A 16380-nucleotide genomic window follows, 5' to 3' on the forward strand; every position below is an offset into this window, starting at 1 on the left:
AGCCCTACTGCTTCCTGCCATACAGACTGTTCTGTGTGTCAGTGTGTTTGCAATAGTTTCAATTATGCCTTGTTATGTAACAGATACATCCCATTGTGTCAACTGAGGTATATACCCCCAAGGGATTGTGTACAGAGTGTAGATAGAGGCTGCTGGACTATACATCTGCATTACTTACTGTTGATTGATTGTTATTTAGTGGCCCAGTCTGTCTTTACTGTTGTACTACTTGAAGGCCTTCGCCTGGACAGCAACGTATGTAATCCTTTCCAGAATACTGTATTAATTTATCTGTTTGACAGTTGCATTAGTCTGTTTATATGTATTTCAGAGTCTAAACAGCTATATGACATGGCATATATAACTGTAATAGTACACAAATAAAGCTTTCCCATGTATGCAAACCTGTATGTGATGTTATATCCTTTGACCCCTCTGTGGGTATCTGTTGCAGGCAACAACTGCCATTTGTATGGGTGGCTCATACAGTGTCCAGTTGGTAAGGTGGCAACTGTAGGCATAGTGGCTGTTCCATATTGTGTGCACCCTCTACATATGTATCTTCCTATACATATCTCTGTGTGTGTATGTGTAGTTTTATATATATATATATATATATATATATACACACACACACACACACACAACACATATTTATCTGCATATATGTGTCTCTGTATATCTATCTTGGGAATGTTGATTGCTTCCACATTGTACATTCCCTATGGCAGCCAGACTGTACTGCATTATGTTACTGATACGAGCCTGACATCATACAGGCGGTATGGAGTACTGTTAACATCTTGTGCCCATGTTGTGTCAGGTCCTGGGTATGGGATTTGCAAAAGTTGGTACTGTATTGCAGGGCAGATGTGCATGGCTGGGGAGGGTATCTATATGTATAAGACGCATATGTTTTTGTTATGTTCTCTTTTATATCTATAGACATATGACTGCATATGCATATATAGATATATATTTATGCTTACATATATATATATTGCTGTGTGTGTATATATATATATATATATATATATATATATATATATATATATATATATATATATATATATATATATATATATATAGACATATATATGTGGACATATATATCTATAGATGTTATGTGTATATATATATTTATATATATATATATATATATATATATATATATATATATATATGTATATACATATCTATATATATATATATATATTTATATATGTAAATATATATATATATATTTATATATATATAAATATATATATATATATATATATATGTATATATATATATATCTGCATATATAGATATGTATATATATATTTAGATATAAATATATATACACACACACACATACATTTCTTGTTCTGTTGAATGACTGTGCTGGATGTTATGTTTGTGAAAACATCAGGGTTATGTATATCTAACATGGCTTATGGTTAAGTCACTTTGGCTATGGTGTGCCGGGTCCTGGGTTTGAGGCTTCCAAAGGCTGTTTATTTTGTTGCTGGGCAGAGCAAGGGCCATTGGATACAGAGTGATTAATGCACTTTTAAGAAGTTGTAAGCAGGTTTGCACAGGTTTGTGAGGAGGTAAGCACTGCTAACCTCCAGTTACAATTTCTTATACTGATTTAACTTCTCAATTGCTTAAGCTGTGTAGGCATTGCTTACCCCAGCGCACGCAGGCTTAAACTCACTTACTGCTGCTTAAAAGGGATTTCTCCCACTTACCCCCATACTAATTTCTTTGAAAGAAAAGAAAAAAGGGTTGATAGGAGAGTGGTGAAAAAGAGGCACAAAGAGGGAAAGACAGTAGGGAAAATAGCTAGGGATGTGCAGGAAGGGTGTAGGGAAGGTCCATGGCTACCCATTTTTTCTACAGCAACAGCTGGGTATATAGACTAAATTTGAAGGTAGATTTGGACACTCAAACCCCTGAGAGAAGAGTGAGGACAGCACTAATATGTTGTGAAGCCAATTAGACCAGATTGCATGTGTCCAGTGGACAAGTGTGCAAAATGGACAGCTATGTACTGGGTACAGATTGCCCTTTTTTTTCGAGGTGAGAGTGGGATGTTGGGGAGGGATAGTAGGTATATTTCGGGAGGTAGGTTGGGCAGATTAACAGACAAGATGAACAAGATGCATACAGGAGTGGTATATGACACATGTGGATGGTAAACACCTTGATGGGGAGGGGTGCTGGGAAATCACCATGCCACCGGTGTGGGAGTATTTCAACATAGCACATGCATAGAAACAGATTTAAATAATTATCAAAAAATAGGAAATATGTCCCAACATTACAGTTAAGTCAAACATACCAATTGAGTTGGGTATTTAGTTTATTGCTGCAGATATGGTGGGGGGAGACTAATATGTCAATTAACAACTAGTATATTCTTGTAATTCGCATTACATTCCTAGTCAGTGCTGTTAGAACACTGCCCTATTGCCTTACTTTGGACAGTGGTATGGCTGTCGACAACTATATACATGAACTGGTTTTACCTGCAATATATACCTCTTAGCAGTAGCAAAAATAAATGCACTGACCACAGCTGAATGGGTATCCAAGTTCCAAAAAGATAAAACTTTAATGAGAGATACAAGAGTAAGTGCTTTCACGATTCAACAACTTGTTGCTGAATCATGAAAGCGCTTACTCTCGTATCTCTCATTAAAGTTTTATCTTTTTGGAACTTGGATACTCATTCAGCTGTGGTCAGTTCGTTTATTTTATTTTTGCTACTGCTTTGAGGTGTAAACCAAGCATTCATCCAGTCTGTGGATCCTTTTTTCTCTAGTATACACCTCTTACCTGGTATACCTGTGGAGGAATTGTTTAACACTAATTAACTACTTTTACACATACTCCCAGATTCCAGGTTGATGTTATGCACATACTTGTCCATCTCTTTTTGCACAGACTCTAGCCATGTCTTGACCACATGCAGGTGAACCGGGATATATTTAGACTCTTGCCCTCTTAAACCTTGAGTGACTTACAGCACTCTTATACAGGATTTCCTAGACAGTTATATTATGTAGCACAGTGTTGGTGACAGTGATGAGTGAAACCTTATTATTTAGAGCAACTGCAACACTCACAAATCCATACAATACCAGAGTAAACAGTACCAGTACAGGGTATCAGTCTTTTATTTCTAGGCACAGTGTTTGTATCTGTCGGACCTGTGGGAGCAATGTTTGTTAGCACTACATGAATCTTGCCACACAAAGTACCAGAGTCCACATTAGTATTATGCGCATACATCTTACTCTGTTGCTGTATTTCCCGGGGGGACAGGCTGACAGGTAGCAGATATGGGCCGATTTACTGGACATTCTGGACACATCTGTACAGCTGTGGGGTATGATTCTGTATGCAGCCTACTACCACTCCCAAGATTCGAACCATGGCTGTGTGTGCTAAAAATACAACAGTTCATGTCTCAGTTACATGTGTTATTTGGATTTTGTTGTCTGTCTTTTCACTGTTTTCTGTCTTATGTCTCTCTCAGTTGTACTAAATGACCTCTGGGGATTACACCAGTCATATACAGACATTCCTACACATTTTATTTATGTTGCACAGTGTGGGTAACTGTGCTTAATACAACAGTACTATTAAGTGATTGCAAATCTACATTACCATATGATACCAGAGTAAACACATGCAGTCCAGCAGTTAGACCTTTATTGTCAGGTTATTATACTTTTATTTACATACAACCTATGTGAGACTCTTCCTGCCATATTCTCTGGTGTATACAGTACTTGCCTTAAACAATACAGGTTTTATACAGGCAATTAACTTACTAATACTTTTAGATTAATTTCCTATGATAGTACATGCAAGAATATTACTAACCTGCCTCGCATCGCAACCTCTCCAAGTGACATCCATGGACCTCCTGGTTCGCAGCTTGCTCACTTGCCACTGTGAAGGACATAAGAGGAATATATAGCCATACCTATCCATAATATACATGAGCTGGCAATTATTAAATAGGCAGTGGAATCATACTTGCACACAGCTGGGACTTCCCCTGTCCTCCTATCCTCTTGGATCCACTGATCCAAGAGATGCCCTTTCAACACTTCTCATCGGCATAGTGATGCCTGACCTGCTCCCCAGTTCGAGGTATGCCAGTGGCACTGGTGAGGTCACAGTTGAGACGGTCCCAGGCTTCCACTTTATATTGGGAGCCCTGGTCCTGGATCTGCAGCAGTCTCTGTTCATGGTCTTTGACAAGGAGTCCTGCCATGACTCTGGACTCCTAAATGCCCCAGAACTGCACCTGAAAGTGCACTCCCTCTCCCATTCCAGACATTGTGCCTGCAAAGGGAAGTTACAACCAGTTATGAGATGTATTCCCACCTGTTGGGTTTAAACAGAGCCGATTTCCTGCACTCTGCCATGATTGGACGGTTTTGAAAAGGCTAAGCTATGGGCAAACCTGCTTACCTAAGGTTGGCATTGTTTAAAAGGGTATACCAATGGGCAAATTGAGTTAGCTGGCCTACACATTGCTTACACCTACTAAGCTGGGCTTTTCCTATAGTGAGGAGTGTTTTGTGATTCCTCAATCATATGTACTGCTGTGATGGCTTAGTGGTTAATTACTTTGACTGTAGTGTACAGGGTCCTGGGTTCAAGTCCTGCAAAGGCTGTTTATTTTGTTTCTGGCCAGAACAGCGGCTATTAAATACAGAGTGATTAAGGCACTTTTAAGCACTTGTAAGCAGGTTTGGGTGGGTTTGTGCGAGGGTAAGCTATGCTAACCTCTGGTTAAATATGCTTACAGAGTGTTAGATTCAATATTGCTTAACCTGTGTGCGCATTGCTTACCCCCGTGCAAACAGGCTTAAACCCGCTTACTGGTGCTTAAATATACTTACTCCTGCTTACTACTGCTTAATAGTGCTTACACTTGCTTACTAGTGCTTACTCCCACTTACCATTGCAATAATTTAGACAGTAATATCTAATGGTTCTTGGGAAGATGGGGGATTTGGAAGCTGTATGGAGTTATCATTCATTACACATTTAACCTTCCATTTATATCCCTGATTCCTGTGTACATATACTGTATGGGGCACATGTGATTATCTGTGGACTTTGCAACATTATGATACTGACACTTCACATCTGCATTTACTGCAGTACTCCAGTTCACAAATATATGTTATTCGGTAGGTTATGCAACTACAAATATTGGTCATAAAGTGATTTGACATGGAAAAAGGAATGTGCTGCAGTGGGATTTGACCCAGGAATGATTGCTTGTAAGGTGAATGGTCTGCCCACTACACTATTGCTGTAGTGCTTCATTTGCATATATCTTGCTTTTTATCCTCTTCTGCCATTTAAGCTGCATTAACCATAGCTAAGCGATTAGAAACCTGTGCACCTACGGTTAAATTTAGTCTGTTTCATAAAAAATAAATCTTTATTTTTGTTGTTTTAACTATTGCTCTTATACACGTGGGGGGATGTTGCTGGGGGTATGCGTACACCTATGAGTGGTCCCGCTCATTATTTTATGCCTTGTCTGCTGTTCATCATTGCAGGGGCATGTATATTCTGTGAGCTCTGCTCTCAGACATGCCTCCTGCACTCTCACATACTCCGTGTAAGATTAGGTGCTCAGACAGTGCACCTTCATTAATATGCATGGTGCGCTGCCGTTCTGCTCCTAAACAGTCGTTTCCTTGCAGGACTAAGCTAGTCCTGCATGGAAGGATACTGAATCCAGGGGTATATCATATCATATTATGAAGACACACACTGTATCATATGGTAAAGAAGGCAGGGTGAAAAAATAAATAAATCAGTTTTGTAGCCACCATCAGGCCATTTTCAGTTATAATAGATTACAAAATAACAGTAATGGTACAGAGGGGTTAGTGCTGCATGAAATGTCAATACATAATTGAATACAGATTTTTTTTTACTTGGAGGTGGATTTTTCCTTCAAGCACCACAATGACCTATTTAGAGGGTTCTTGCTATATAATTAATTACCTAAATAAAGTTTTTCAAACATAAAATAATTGCTTGTACGATGTTCTAAAATGTTTAAAAAATAATTATAAACTGCAAAAAAGTCATACTGATGCAAGCTTTTAAACATTTGATAAAAATATTAATTTGAACAGGATTGCTACAAAGCAAATGTCCAGAATATAAAGTCTGGCAATTGGCACAGAAGGTTAAGACTGTGAGCTGTGGGACAGGATTTGATTACCTCAACCCTCATTTGCCTACTGAGTGACCCTGAGTAAGTCCCTTAACTAGATACTGCTTGGGAGCTACTGGCATTTTAGACTGTGCTCATCAGTGATCTCCTGGACTGCAAGCCTAGTTACTACTGAAGACATTAAAATAAATAAATAAATTAAAAGGTTTCGTTTTTTTTAATTCAACCAGGAAAGTATGGGATCCAAGGATCTATATGTTTTTATATCTAAATGCCTCTTTTTTTTAATTTCAACAAGTCTTTTGTGTTTCTAATACCATGATGGGTATGATTAAAGTTCATGAAATTAGCATTATGTCTTTGATGCTAGCAAGATGTGCTCTTTGCAGCACTTGCAGTATACCCAGTAATAACTCCTTCTGCAATTCGTACGGAGTTACATGTATTGGTAACATATCTAAGTATGATTGTAAATTCTTTTTTATAAGACCCATTGCTCCTACTACAACTGGAACTGTCTGAGTATCCTTCTTCCACATAGTCCTCATTTCTGCCAGCAAATCCTGAAATTTTATGACTTTTTGTCTCTGTACATAACACACTGTAGTCACTGGGTGTATCAATTTCAGTAATCAATGCTACTTTTTTCTTCCTTTCATGGACTACTATATCTTGTTTCCTAGCATCTATTTTTTAATCTGCTGGTAATGGGCGATCCCTTGTGATATAAACCATCATTTTCTACAATGCTCAATGGCGCATGTTTCCATTACCTTTCAACTACTTCAGTAGCATAATGTCTGCACAATACCCACTGCAACAGTCTTGCCACATTATTATGCCTTTCAGTATTAGTATATCACAACCAGCAACAAGATGTGCAACTGTTTCCAATTCTGTTTTACAAAACCTACATTTTTCTGTTTCTACTACATGTTCAAAGGATTTTGTAAACCAATGTGTACGTAGTCTACTATCTTGGGCCACCAATGTTAACCTCTTGGTTTAAAATTCACCTCTTCTTAACTATACCTGCATTCGATCCTGATCAACATGAAGTTGTTCCAAGAGTTTTCTATACTTGCAACTATATTTATGTATTTTCCACATTTCTTGCCTTCTCATCTGATTCCTTACCTTACATTCTTTCTTTTATTTTTTGGCACATTCAGTTGTTGCCTGACTTTTATCTACTTATAGTTTGATTTCCATTCCTGTTTGATGCCGATATGATTCTGTCAAACTAGCAGGGAAGTCATCTTAGACTTATTCTCCTCATGTTTCAAAACTTTCACTACTTTTGGGTCTTGTGAGGTCAGCAGATATGTATGCAGTCCCATGATTGCAGATCTATACATATAATCAATTTTGAGGAGGCCTGTACCTCCTTCAGAACAGGGAATATATATAGTTTTGATATGCATATAAATCAGTTGATGAGCATGAAGCATCCTTTTTGTTTTCCTGCCCACCCTATCCACCATCCTTTAGGGCCAGTCAATCACTCCAAAACTATAAGTTAGGACAGAAAGAGCAAATTGATTTATAGCTTGAACTTTGTTCCTAGATGTCAACATTGTTTTCAGAATTGATTTTAGCCTTCTAAAATATTCTTTACTAAGTTTTATTCACGTTTTTTCATGTTTTATTGGTGATCCTTCATCAATACCCATGGAATGTGCAAGGTCTGACACACAGCCACGTGCACATACTATCCCTGGATGCAAACACAAATATGGGTGGCTACAAACCTGCCCATACACCACAATAGGGGTAATGTCCTGACTTATGACCTCTGCCTCTGGGTAACCTGTGTGAATCTGTACAGCTGTGAGGGATTGCCACAGTAAGATAAGACCATACTGTTATGTTGATGGATGTACAAGTATGGGATCCTCTGCTAGCACTGTACCAAGGTGCTGAATTGGATAAACAGACCCAGCAGCAAATGTCTGCAGCTCCCCCTCCAGAATGGCATAACTTTCCATGAATATGTAGGCATTTGACCACAATACTGGATACAGCTGCATTCACCCTGTGTTCCCTAGGACATCACTGTGATCAAAAATGTCCACCTGACAGTACTTGAGGACAAAAAACATTACAGTGTATAACAGTACACATGTCTGAATATCTCTGCTAATGCCAGTACCATGTAGCAGAAGCAGCACAGACACAATCACCTACAGAACACACTATCCCTTGCCAGCTGACCTACAGATATCCTACAGAAACAATTTTCTACCTGTATGTGTAGAACACAAAGGTCTGCACTGGAGTACAAACTACCTGGAATGGATCCACACATTCACTACAGAAGGGCATACTGGGCATGCTCACACACAAACAAATGAAGCCCGTGTCTGCCAACAACAGTGGGCCATACATATCTAACAGTTGCAGATGTTACACTTCTCAATATGCACCAGGCATGCTTTGCACACACATTGGATAGGAATACACACATTTATACAAGGACAACACACTATAATATGCCAAAAGTACACATACATAGATGTGTGGAAGAGAGTGACAGTGAAAAAGAGCCTTCCATCATGAGGCCTGTCCCACCCAGCATACAGCCAAATGGCTTACAACCACATGATGTGTAAATGTCACTCACTGCAGAAATTGGCCACTGGTATCCCTCAGCATTACAGACTCTGTGGTGCAAGTGCTAGCTGTGCAACATGACTGTACAAGGCAGTCGTCATCTAGCAGTTGTATACATGTACCTGTGGAATATAAACCTGCGTGTGCCTAAGTGTGGTGTGCCTATCTGTAGATGAATGGGTTTTGGCCCATGCACACACAGTGCCCTCTCCATAGTCCTACTATGACAAGCCTGCTGATGTCATTCACTTTGGAATACACCTTTGGGAAAGGAGTAGCACAGTAATCTATGTGGTGTGTCCTATAACTGTGTAATTCTATAGTGCGATAAACTAGATAAGTAGGAGTTCTAATCCCTGACATAGCAAGTGTGTGTGTGTGTGTGTGTGTGTGTGTGTGTGAGTGTGTGTGTAGGGAGCAATGCTTTATAGGCTACTCACACTCACTACAATTCAAATGTTCTACTTTGGCAAGGCTGCTGATGTCATTCACTTTGACATACACCTTTGGAAAAGGAGTAGCCCATTAATCTCTATGGTGCATCCTATAACTGCATAATGCTGTTGTGTGATAAACTAGTGAGGTAGGAGTTCTAATTCCCAACTTGGCAATTGTGCATGTGTGTCTCTGTCTGTGTAGGGAACAATGCTTTTTAGGCTAGTCACACTCACTACAATTCAAATGCCCTACTTTGTCAAGGCTGCTGATGTCATTCACTTTGAACTACACCTTTGGGAAGGGAGTAGCCCAGTAATTTATGTGGCATGTCCTATAACTGCATAATAATGTAGTGTGATAAATTAGTTAGGTAGGAGTTCTAATCCCAGACATGGCAACTGTGTGTGTATATATATATATATGTGTTTCTGTGTGCATCTCTGTCTGCGCAGGGAGCAATGTTTTTTAGGCTAGTCACACTCACTACAATTCAAATGCCCTACTTTGGCAAGGTTGCTGATGTCATTCATTTTGAAATACACCTTTAGGTTCATAGCTTCAGAGGTTCATACTAGGCTATCTGCCCTAGGGCATTTATAAGCCTAGCCAGAGTGTGTTTGGCTTTTGCTACCCATTTTAAATTAATTTTGCTATGCCCTTTTTTGAGGTTAGTATACTGTGCCTCTGTCTAACAGTGACACAGAAGTGATACCCGGGGTAAACCTACGATCTCCCATCCACTCATCAAGATTCCTCTTGAAGAGAGTCAATGAGGGACTCTGCTTAACCTGGAATGGGATTTTATTCCAGAGTGAAGGGAGCCTCTGGGTTATGAATCTGTCCCCTGATGAGGGATGAGTAAAGAGGCATGATGACCTCCCCTGATCTAGATGTGAATCCCTTCATGATTAGGTGGGCTATATAAAATGTTTTTCTAACCACTTTGGCCACGTAGTTGTCAAATGAGAGATTGCTATCAACTTGGGTCCCCAGGTCCCTGATTACTTCTTCCGTACTTAATGGATTACCACCTATGTGGTAATTTGTGGGCACTTTGTTTTTGCCAAAGGGGATGACTATACACTTTTTGGCGTTTAGCTTGAGGCCATGGCTCTGGCACCAGTTGTCTGTTTCTATGAGGCCCTTTTGGGGGATGCTTGTGTCAGCTGGAGAGTTGATTATGGCACCCAGTTTGCAGTCATCTGCAAACTTGGTAAGCCACAGTCCTTCCGTTTTGGCCTGTACCTCCGAGAAATATATACCGAACAAGAGAGGTCCCAGGACTGAGCCTTGTGGGGCGCAACTTGTAACTGGTTTGGAGTCTGACATGGCTCCAGCAATTCTAACCATGTGGGTTCTGTCCTTGAGCAAGTTTGCAACCCATCTAGTGACATAGGGGGTTTATATTTAAGTTGGTGAGCTTATATATAATGCCCGAGTGGGGTATTGTATCGAAGGCTTTTGCGAGGTCCAGGTAGGCTGTGTGGACCACCTTCCCCTCGTCAATGGCCTTGGTGACTGTTTCAAAGAAATCAACCAGGTTTAAGATGCAGGATCTGCCCTTAACAAAGCCGAACTGGGTAGGCTCCAGTGTCTGTAGGTCCCCAATATCTTTATTTATGAGGTCCATGATGATCCTTTCCATAGCTTTGCAGACCAAGCTAGTCAGGCTTATGGGGTGATAGTTTCCAGGATCCGTTGAGGCACCACCTTTGTGGAGAGGGACCACTGTTGCTGTATGCCACTCTTTGGGTACATATCCTGTAGTAAGGCTGAGATTGAACAGTAGTTTTATGTTTGGGTTTAGCTCTTCTTGGAGGTTATGTAGGATGCAGCCCGAGACACCGTCTGGTCCCATTGATGCTGTTTTTTTTTCTTTGGAGAGGGCGGCTCTTACCTGAGCATCTGAGATGTCAGGGGGGCAGCACTCTGCTGGGATAGATATTTGCCCTTTTGGTGGGGGGGGGGTTGCGCTGAACCTGTCAGCAAAGATGTTGGCAATGTCTGTGGATTTGGTGGATTTTTTTCATTTTGGACTAATTCTGAGCATATCTGGGAATTCCCACCCAGGTTCCTAACATAACTAAAGAAAGCCTTGTGATTATCCTTAGTGTCCTATGCAATTTTTCTCTTGAAGCTGGCCTTAAATGATTTTATGAGTGCCCATAGTTTTTTGCTAATACTGAACAGAGATGCCTTCCCTTTTTGGGATTTTGCTCTATCATGTAGTAGCTTCCGCCTTCTATTGTATAGTTTTTGTTTATGGCTGGGGTCCAGCAGACAGGAAGTCTGCCTTTGGAGGATTGGGTCTTGGTTTTATTTGGGATTGCATGATCCATGCATTCCTGAAGGTGTTCATAGAATGCATTTATAAAGGATTCTGCGGTCTGGGCCGTATTTTCCAGAGGCCCGGGGGCTTTGAAGGATTCCACCTCGGTTTCGAAGAGTGTGAAATTTGGTTTAGAGAAGTTTTTCACTGTGGTTTTCTGGGCAGGGGGTGGGGTTGGGATGTGAATATCCAGAGAGATTAGTTTATGGTCTGATTTTACCAGTGAGGGATACACTTCTGGTCTGGAGCATAGAGTCCCCATGTTGGTGATGATCAGGTCCAGTATGTTTTCCCCTCTTGTAGGAGTGGTAACAAGTTGTTCCATAGCATTTGAGTTTATAAATTCTAGGAACCTTTGGGCTAGGGTGTTGGAGCTAGAGTAATGCTCCCAGTCTATGTTTGGGTAGTTGAAGTCGCCCAATATAATGGTGTTTGGAGAGACCTACATATGTTCCAGTGTTCTCAGGAAGGCCGAGTGGAGTTCCTGGGTTTGGGTGGGTGGTCTGTAGCAGGCTATAAACTGGAAGACAGTTTTACCCACTGTTAGTTGCACATGGATAGTCTCTGATGCTTCGCGCTGTGCCACCAACCTGGAGGTGTGGGTATCTTTGACGAATATTGATACCCCCCTCCTTTTGTGGTTCAGTCCAGGTTTTGGGGCTGAAAAGCATGGTATGAGGTATAAACTGGTAGTGCTGGGGTGCTCTCGGGAGCCTTGAACCAGGTTTCTGTTACTGCACAGATATCGATGTTCTCCATGCTAAGGAGAGTTTTGAGTGCGTGCATCTTGAGGTTAAGACTTCTGGCGTTGAGTAGCATTACTCTTAGTTTCTTATCCCTTGTGATACCTATGGAGGTGGGTTTGTCTTTTGAGCCTTGCCTAAAAATGGCACTATGGGGGTAGCAAGAGCCTTTGCCAATATCCGAAAGCCCAGGGGTGACAGGTGCAAGCTGTCCCTAGCAAAGCATTGTGGCTTGTCGAGCATGTCATCCCAGGCTGACAGGCATTGGATTCCCTTTGAATGACACCAATACTTAAGCCAATTTTTGAAATTGATCATCTTGTCTTCATACTGTGGCATTATTCTTGGTGCGGGTAAGATGCTACTCAAGGTCAGGGTCATACCGGCCTGGGCTACATGCTCAGAGAGCTCCTCTATGTCTCTTTTCATGTTGTCCAGGGAGGTACATCTCAGATCATTCACACCAGCATGGACAATGACTGAGTCATATTTGCACTTGCCTTGGAGTGACCTGAGTGCTTGTGTTATGTGGTGGATGCTAGTGCCCGACAGGCAGCTCACCATGACCTTCTCCTTGTTCAGCCTGGTGAGCGGGACGTTAGTGTGGCTGACGATAGAGTCACCTATTACAAGTGTATCAGGTGTGTTGTTTAACCGTAAGGGCTGTGACTGTTCAGCACACTGGCTTTGTGAGCTCTGTGTTTTGTTTTGGGGTAGCGGTTGCTTGGGTGTCTGCTTTGGAGGTCTCTGTTGCTTAGGCAGATTTTTATTTAGAGCCTCTGAGTATGTTTTTGTGTGTTTATGTGTTAGGTTTGCTGTCGTGGTAGGTCTATGTGAGACTGGAATTGTTGCGAGTGTGGTTTCCTTCTCCTCCTGACTGGTTATGCCAGTACTGAGTTGAGAGAGCTTAGCCTCCAGTTTGGCTATATGGTTGCATCTCTCACATGTGTTGGAATTTGTTGGGAGGAGGAGAGGGTTGTTTATGTACATGAGGCAGTTGTAACATTGCCTCAAGATTCCCAGATTCACCAGCTGGACCAGAGAGGAGATTGACAACTGACCTTTGGACATGCTAGAATAGTATTGGGAATTCCTTTATAATTGAAAAAAAGGGCCAGTGGGGAACAAGGTACTCAAGGGGAGTTTGTGAGGGTGTAGTGCTTTTAATTTTTTAGTGCTTATATAATTGCTTTAGTGAGCCAGTGCCAGGTAACTTAAATGCAATGTGTTACAGGTAACTTAAATGCAAAAATGACAAACAGTAACTTTCTTTCAAGTGAAACAAGGAAATGAGTACAGTAAGCAATGCAGATATCACTAGAGATCCACAGAAGTGCTGAAAAGCTGTGTTTTAGGTGGAATTAGTGTTTCAGGGAAATAACAAGCAAACAAACAACAAGCATACAAACAAAGCTAGATTCAGCAGGCCTGGATCTAGTCTATGCTACAGCAAACAAGGTGTACCAATTTCAGTAAGAAACAGTTCAGATATGCAGGCACTATAAGCCTTTAACCAGAAATTCCCAGCTCAGAAGGGCAGAGTCCAGCCTCTCCTCCCACAAGAGTGCAGACCACGAACCTTCTTAATGTAAAATAACTGGCCTGAAGCCCAAGTGCTTAAACCAGAACTAATACACTTTTAGAATAACAGACACTGAGCCCTCAATCAGCAGTTCCCAACTTAGAAGGATGTAAGCTACATGTCCTGCCACCACAGTGCAGGCCACAAACCTTCATAATGTAAAACAACTGGTCTGAAGCCCAAGTGCTTAATCCAAAAGACTTAGAATGATAGTTACACTTTAATCAAGTTACTACCAAGCAGTAATAAATACAATTGAATACTTTAAAGAATGCCTGGATTAGTGCTCAAGTTATACAAACAAAGCTAGATTCAGCAGGCCTGGATCTAGTCTATGCTACAGCAAACAAGGCGTACCAATTTCAATAAGAAGCAGTTCAAATATGCAGGCACTATAAGCCTTTAACCATAAATTCCCAGCTCAAAAGGGCAGAGTCCAGCCTCTCCTCCCACAAGAGTGCAGACCACGAACCCTCTTAATGTAAAATAACTGGCCTGAAGCCCAAGTGCTTAAACCAGAATGAATATACTTTTAGAATAACAGACACTGAGCCCTCAATCAGCAGTTCCCAACTTAGAAGGATGTAAGCTACATGTTCTGCCACTGCAGTGCAGACCACAAACCTTCTTAATGTAAAACAACTGGTCTGAAGCCCAAGTGCTTAAACTAAAAGGCTAAGAATGAGTTACACCAAGCAGTAATAAATACAATTGAGTACTTTTAAGATGACAAAAGCAAATAAAGTAGGAAGAAACGCAAATACAGTAAAAGCAGATAACATTTTTTTTTTTTTTGGGAAAGGAGTAGCCCAGTATTCTCCGTGGTACATCCTAAAACAGTGTACTGCTGTAGTGTGATATAGTACTTTGGCAGGGGTTCTATTCCCAGACATGGCAAGTGTGGATGTTTGTGTGTGTGTTTCTTTGTCTGTGTAGGGTGCAATGCTTCTGAGGCCATTCACAGTCACTACAACCTCTATTGCCCTAATTTGGCAAACCTGCTGATGTCATTTCCAGTGAAATGCACCTTTGGGGAAGGAATAGCCCAGTAATCTCCTTAGTGCATCCTATAATGTAGTGCGACATAGTACTTTGATAGGGGTTCCATTCCCACACATAGCAAGCATGGATGTTGTGTGTGTGTTTCTTTGTCTGTGTAGGGAGCAATGCTTTTTAGGCTAGTCACACTCATCACAATTCAAATGCCCTACTTTGGCAAGCCTGATGATGTCATTCACTGTGAAATACTTCTCTGGGAAAGTAGTAACCCAGTAGTCTCTGTGGCACATCCTAGAACTGCATAATGCTGTAGTGTGATAAGCTAGCTAGGTAGGAGTTCTAATCCCCAACATGGCAACTGTGTGTGTGTGTGTGTGTGTGTGTGTGTGTGTCTCTCTGTCTGTGTATGGAGCAATGATTTTTAGGATAGTCACATTCACCACAAGTCAAATGCTTTACTTTGGCAAGGCTGCTCATGTCATTTCCTTTGAAATACACTTTTGGGAAAAGAGTAGCCCAATAATCACCATAGTGTGTCCTATAACAGTGTAATGCTGTAGTGCGATATAGTAATATAGTAGCAATTCCATTCCCACACATGGCAAGTGTGGATGTGTGTGTGTTTCTTTGTCTGTGTAGGGTGCAATGCTTTTGAGACCATTCACAGTAACTACAACCTCCACTGACCTTCTTTGGCAAGCCTGCTGATATCATTCCTAGTGAAATACACCTTTGGGGAAGGAGTACTCCACTAATCTCCATGGAGCATCCTATAACTGTGTAATGCTGTAGGGTAATAAACTAGTTAGGTAGGAGTTCTAATCCCAGACATGGCCTGTGTGTGTGTGTGTGTGTGTGTGTGTGTGTGTGTGTGTGTGTGTGTGTGTGTGTGTGTGTGGTGTCTGTCTGCATTTGTCATTCATATCCAGTGTGGAGGTGGCTGTGAGTGTGTAACAACTGGACTCATTGTGGAGTGGGCTTTGCAAATTTCTTATATGGTGGCCCTATTATATGTCACAATGTCCACCTTACAAGGATAACATATGTGAAATAGCCAAGAGGCTAGGGTGCCAATCCATACCCCTACATATGACATCAAGGCCTGGCAAACAAAGTTAGCAACCATTGTATTACCCAGAGAACACTCTCAACCCATGTTTCATACAGAAACACACTGGCCTAGGCAACAACCGCTATGTTGACAGCATTCTGCATATTACCCACAGATAGTAACCATGATGTGATTGCAGTGGACCACAGAGGGCATGGCACCCTGTCCATCAGTACAATAGGCACGTACATGCAGACAGTGTGCCTTTACTATGTTCCCCACTGGACGCCTCCAAAACCTGTGGTGCCATCAAATGTGACCCACAAAGGACATCACATGCCCTGTATTATATCATGCTATCAATGTAGGTGAGGGTCAACCTGCTGTCCATTACCAGTTCCTGCCACATGAGGC

The sequence above is a fragment of the Protopterus annectens genome, chromosome 6.part0, assembly GCF_019279795.1.
Source record: "Protopterus annectens isolate FY-2018-M chromosome 6.part0, PAN1.0, whole genome shotgun sequence".
Taxonomy (NCBI): domain Eukaryota; kingdom Metazoa; phylum Chordata; order Ceratodontiformes; family Protopteridae; genus Protopterus; species Protopterus annectens.